This window comes from Melanotaenia boesemani, chromosome 10, assembly GCF_017639745.1.
Source record: "Melanotaenia boesemani isolate fMelBoe1 chromosome 10, fMelBoe1.pri, whole genome shotgun sequence".
Classification (NCBI taxonomy): domain Eukaryota; kingdom Metazoa; phylum Chordata; class Actinopteri; order Atheriniformes; family Melanotaeniidae; genus Melanotaenia; species Melanotaenia boesemani.
The window spans coordinates 7,451,804-7,458,782 of NC_055691.1; positions in this window are offsets into that span (position 1 = coordinate 7,451,804).

Here is a 6,979-nt window from a genome sequence, read left to right on the forward strand (position 1 = left end):
TTGTGTGTGTTTGTGGATGTACAAAGATATTCTTATAAATTATTGTTTACTTGTAGAGTTGGCATTTGTTCCTGTGTTTGTTAAAATCTGTCTGGTACACAATGAGAGAAAGCGGTGCAGCATTTGTTTGAGTGAAGCATCTCTAAGAGCCATAATGTCACACTAGCTAAAAACATCTCTTAGCTATATGTTTTGGTGCAGCTGATGCCATGACACATTCAGCTTGAAATTAGAAAAGAACCTTTAAAATAATTTGTGTTTAATTTGAACAGAACAAAAGTATGAAAATATGGTTTTGTACTAATAAACAGTGGATTAACAAATTAGATTTCAGCCACCATTCTGAATGTTACAAATAAACCGGTGCAACAGGTGCCTGACAGGCCAGTCTAAGGATGAATTCCACTAGAAACTATAGTCCACTAGACTCGGTCCGATTGGGGACTCAGTTCAGTTGGGGGGGGGGGTGCAATATTCTTCTGGACCAATTGTGTTCACACTCCACCTTTAAAATAATGTTTTAATAATGTGTTCCACTCTCTGCCAGAGATAGCGCTGCATTAAGAAGCTGCATCAAGAATTACTGAAAGAGATGATGAAACACAAAGAAGAAGAAAACTGCGGAATAGTGATGGCATGTTCGGCTCTTTACAGAGAGCCGGCTCTTTACAGAGAGCCGGCTCTTTTGGCTCGGCCCCCAAAGAACAGCTGGCTCTTTTGGCTCGGCCCCCAAAGAACAGCTGGCTCTTTTGGCTCCTGAACGGCTCTGTTTTAGCCCAATAATTTGCCCTAACTTCTAAAAAATTAATGAATTGTGCTTTGGAAAGCCTTTTGTGTTCAGCATTTTTAAGAGACGCCTTATATTTGCCTCCTCTTGTGCATTTATTCTGATACAAAACCACTTACTTTTGTTTACCATTTCAACTAAAATCTTCTATTGCACAAATGAACAAAAAAACAGCAAACAAGTCCACAAAACAGAACAAGAACCAAACTCAAGAAAGCGGCGTTAATGTCCACAATGCAGGTTGGCATTCAGAAAAATAAGATGCCTCATCTTGGATGGGCTGACCCGGTTTCCCCCCAGTGTGAGTAGGGTTTGATGACACACTCACTCACGTCCTCTCCTCTTGGCTGTCTGCTGTCTCACTCACAGTTTAGCGCCGTCTATGTTATGATCGTATATCCTCACATGTGGTTGGCTGCCTGTCCATGCAGGCCAATCCAAACAAAGCAGTGCCGTGGGCAAAGCTGGGGCTGAGCACTGAGAGCTAAGTATGCAGTAAAAGTAAAAAAAGAAAAAAAAAAATTGGGAGCCAGCTCTTCTGATTCACTACAAAGAATCAACTCTCAGAACTGGCTCTTTCGCGCATGGCACATCACTAATGCGGAACAACTTCGGATTCTAGTACATGACAGGTAAATATGGAGCTGTCTGACTGTGAGTCGTTTCTCTCGTCTAGAGCCAGAATCAAAAATTAATAGGCCCTACTTAGTACCAGAAAGCCTTTGCTTTTATAGTATTTTTAAGGTACCAGTAAGTTCTGCCATCATACTATGCATACATATAGCACGCCCTCTCTCTTTCTGCCTCAGTCAGTGTTCCAACACAGGGATTTTTACACAGACTTAATATTTTTTAGTACTTAAAAAAAAAAAAAGAAGATGTTTACATTTTTTTCACTGAAAATGGAGGCAGTCTTTTCAGTCTGGACTCAGAATCTGTCCCCTGTATCTACAGCTTACATTACATCCTAACATCAGTTGTTTTATTTATAGACGATGATGATTTATACTTATGACCATAAATATCAGGAAGTTTGGTCTTCATATACAAAAGTTATACAGGGGACGCACATTCTGGCTAGAATCCGTGTCCCCTGCCTTTGTAGCTTATATTATATCCTACCATCATGTGTTTTGATCTATAAATACCTTTTATCAAAGATAATCACTGCAGTAAATATGAGGTAGTTATGTTTTTAAGCCATAGAAACAGGTGGTAGAACTTACTGCTTTCTGGTATTAAGTATAAATTTTTCTTAAGGAAGTTGCGTTTTGTATAAGATATTGCAATCAAAAGTAGTTCTGCATTCCTGTATATTTCATATCAGTCTCTGTGCCAAAGGAAGTTTGACAGTCATTACAGCTTTTAGCTTGTTTCTTAACTTGTCACAGTGAGTCATTGGGCCTAATTTCTTTACAGCATCTGTGTAGTCGACGTCATGACGGACATAGCTACATAAAATATTGTTAAATCATTATGAAAACAGATTTTTGGAGGAAATAATTCAGGCTTAAATATACTTAAATTGTTAAATTATAAAAATTTAATATAGAAGTAAAGTCTCTGTGTCCACAGGTCCTCAGGCAGATGTGTGGGACAGACAACAGGTTTTGGTTATTAGACCTGAGTGTGTGTGGGGTCAAGTGGATGTGATGGTGGGTTTTATTCATTTTTATATTTCCCCTGCAATAAAGACATTAATGCACATTGTACAATTGTGGGATTTTCCTTTAAGCAGCAAAAAGTATCTGTATTGATATAATATCATAAGCTAATTGTATTATATCATATCTAACAAATCTGCAGCAACTGTGTGATGCTGTCATGTCAATATGGAGCAAAATCTCTGAGAAATGTTTCCATCACCTTGTTCAAACTATCACACCAGGAATTTAGGCAATTATGAAGCAAAAGGGGGTCCAGCTTGATACTTGCAAAGTGTAACTGATAAGGTGCATCTTGAGTTTATATCACCTATGCAACTGTGTCTGTCCAGAAGAATCACAAATAAAATCTGTATTATAAATGCTCCTTTGAAATGTTTTATTTCAAGAAAATGGATAACACTGTCATGCCTGAATGATTTTTAAAAGTTCTTTTTTCACATAAAATGTTTTACTAAGGAAATGTAACCTGATACTTATTTATTCATTTAGCAGTGTATTGGATGAGTCACTAATGTGCATGCAAACCACCCTCACCCATGCATGTACTAGAGCAGCTTTAAATAACTGTCCACTGTAACGAACACCATGCATGAGGTGATCACTACAGTACAAAAATGTTGATGACGCTGCTGTCCTAGAGGACATGGATTCATTCAGTTGAATGCTTTTTCACATTTTACATGTAAACAGAGCTCATTCTGAATGATGGGTGGGGCCTACTCAGACCAATCAGAGTATGGGAGGGGCACAACCTCATGAGGTACTTTGCAGGATGTAATTTTGAATTGTGTTCTCCCGTGAGACTGTTGTACATGTAGGACTTTCACCCAGGAGATTTGGGTTTGTGTCCTTCTATTACATCATATTTTCTGCTTTACATGAACATAAACAAATGCGACAGTTTCAGTTTGGGATATTTGTTAACAATTGTGTGTTTGGCTTCATTCAGAACTGCTTCCAGCTCCAAATGGTGACTTCATCACACCTGAAAGGAGTTTTGATTAAATGCACTGTCAATGAATAGCTGTATGGAGTCGTTTTCAGACAGACAGGTAGATTGATTATCCTGACAATTGATACAGGTCTTGATTGATGGCTTCCTGAGATATTTACCTACAGAACGCCTCCATAAAAAACTTCTGTAAAACTGCTCAGCACCACTTTTTTAGCTTCTACTTTTACACAGTTCCTCGTCAGACATTACTTTACTCATTCCTAGATGAACTGGGCTGCTACCCTCTGGTTTTCACTGAAAGTAATGTGGTTTTCTTTTAGAAAATTTACATTTTCTACTATGTTCTAGGTGAATTTACTCTGACACAGTTACACATATCTTGATTCTGACACTTCTGTAGTAATCTCACATGTCTCAGCTTTTCCTTGGAGATTAAACATACAGCCCTGGCAGTTATGAACTTATATTCCCATTTCTTCTGGGTATTTCATTTTGGACAGAAGGCAGAAAAAATAAGCCTCATGAAGGAGAGTTAAAAACAAAATAAATACATAAATAAATGGTACAGTGGTACCAGTGACAAAGATTATATGGAGTTGAGTTTTTTGTTATATAAATAAATGATATGCTGAACGATGACTGTCATGAATGAATGATGATGATGAATGTTAAATGTAAATGATGAAAAAAAAAATGTGTACAGGTTATGTTACTTGCATGTTATTGTTCAATGGCTAATTCAAATAAGTCCAAGGCCCTGATTGAGCAGTGTGTATATAAGTCCCACCTCCCCATCTCATGACTGTTCTTTTGAGTGCCGAGTTGTACCTTTTAATGAGATGGGGGGCAAAGAAAGGTTTTGTCTGTTTGTGTTGCTCTTTGGCTTTTTTGGTTGCCGATAACAGAGTGCAGATGATGTCTGATACTCTCAGTTTGAAATGGTTGGGGGTGTAGTCTAGACTTTCCAAAGTCTATGACCAGTTCTTTGGTATTCAGGGATAAAACTAAATAATGAAAGAACAAAAAAAGGATAATAAATTCAGTTCCCATCATATTGTACGTCTAGAACTTTCACCTAGGAGACTTGAGTTTGTGTCCCTTATATTTTATTATATTGTATTTTATTTTAGACTTTATTATGTTAACAATGGTTTAATCGTTTTATTCATTCATTCATTCATTCATTCATTCATTCATTCATTCATTCATTCATTCATTCATTCATTCATTCATTCATCTATATTTGGTTTAAAACAACATTGCAATGTTTACGTATCACCGAATGTAACAGCATGCAATTTTTCTGTCTGTTTACACACATTTTAAGCCTTTTATGTATAATTTTACACCCTTAAGATGCCATGCCATGTGGTTAATTATTGGATAAAAGTAAAAGACAGGGTGCCTTTTAATTACATAAAAACACTAATTACAATATGTTTGTAAATAAACATACAACATATTATTAAGATGCTTTCTCAAAGAAAAAACAAGTTTGAAAGTTTTATTTTGGAGTTTTAACAGAGCAGAAAAAAGAAAAAGAAGAAATATTTGCATGGTGGACCTAGATAATTATTTTGTCCCAATTGTCTTCATCTGTAGAAGTATTAATAATTGTTGTAATCAGCAAAAATGAAATAAAACTAATGATCGATGAGAAAATAAAGCAACTGCTGTTATATTTATACAAAAGTGACATCACAGTTGTAGAAACGTGGACTCTATTAAGAACTAAAATCTGCATTTGTCACTTAATTAGATTTGGCTGCACATTCATCACTCCAACATCCATAATTTGCAACGTTATTGTCAAAATGTTTTTTCTAATGTCATCTTTAGTAATAATGTTTGGCCCATGATATGTCAAAAGAGCAATCTTTTCTCCCGACAGAGGCAGTAGTAAGAGAGGAGTACAGTGTGTTGTGTTCATGGTGAGCTGTCAGAATAGCCCTCATCATCCCCACTGTTCGCTGTCCTTTTGTTAAACTGCTACAGCCTCATATGAAAGGCACAAACTTGACCCAGATATATACATGTAAAAGGGAACACAGGTTATGTTCAAGTTCCCCAAAAAGACCCTGCACAAATGTCTGTGCTGCTGTGTGTCTATGTATGTGTGTGTATACATATGAACACCCATTTCAAAAGCTGTGCACACAAAAAAGGCAGAAAACAACCCCCCAATAAAGAAAGAAAGAAAAAAAGCACTCAACAACACAATAGAATTTTCCACAATGGTTTCTGAGTCGGGGAAATTAGAAAGTACAATGATGCACACAGCACACAAAGGCCTAACAAATTGCTCATTTGTATCTGAAAATACTCCTCTTTTGCCAGTGTTTCTGCCTTCACTCTGTCAGGAAGACACACGGTGACAGATTACATGCACCCGTCATCTGTCGTGCACGTAGAGTTCAAACCAAATGCAACATCATTTTCCAATTAATTCAATTCAGCAGCTTCAGATACAGATGTAAGTGCTGCTGCTTTCAACTGGAGAGCTGGAATGAACGTGGTTTCTGTATCACGCATGCAGCCTCCCTTTTTGTATTTGTTTTAACGTGTGTGTGTGTGTGTGTGTATGTGTGTGTGTGTGTGTGTTTTAGCATCTAAATACTGCATTTATTTTTGTTGAAATAGGTGCCAAACAATAAAACCATGTTATTTAAAGTGCTGGTGTTATTAGATGCATCCCACTTTGACTTTATGATAATAATCAATATCTGTAAATTATATGAAATATGATGATTTAAATCCAGCTGATGACTGCATTTATATGTTCAGTAGAGTGAGCAGGTGTGATCATTCCTGTTATGGCTCACCATACTCATATCTTTTTGGGAAGCGACATCAAAATATGGCAGGTCTTTATCCACTGAGAAGAAAATTGATGCTGTATCTTCAGGCTCATCTACAGGTTGTGTTTGTTGTCATGCTTGAAGAAATATTTTTTACATAAATGCAAAAAATAAATAAATAAATAAAAAATTTCAAAAATACATACATAGTTACATTTATTGTATTATTTTCAAACTGCAATTCTACTGAAATAAGTATAGATGTATATCTTAGATGTCGTCTAATACAATATGTTAATTTGTGATCTTTCTAGGACAACAGCACACAGAAAATAACAGTGGGAAGGTTTCAACAGACGTGCATGGCCAATTTAAAACAGCAGAAGACATTCGTGACAAAATATGTGATATTATTAATAAAATAAAAACAACAAAAGCAAACAAAAGTACTAAGCAATGAATGGAAATGCCCAGTAAAAGCTACAATTTTTGTATTAACAGCTACTTAGTGGTGTTCTGGAGAGATCATTACAAAAACAAATTTTTAATTTTATTCTCAGAAACAACATGCCTTGCATGTAAGATCTAAATATAACCATCTGTGTGACTATGTTTAATAAAAATAATCCCCTTGATATGTTCAGAAATAGTAATTAAATGATTTTCAGCTGAATGGTAGAAAACGTGATCATAATAAATCAGTAGAACCTCATTGTTGCAGCAAATATGAAAAAATGCATCATTTGAGCTGCACAAAAAGATATCTGAATGA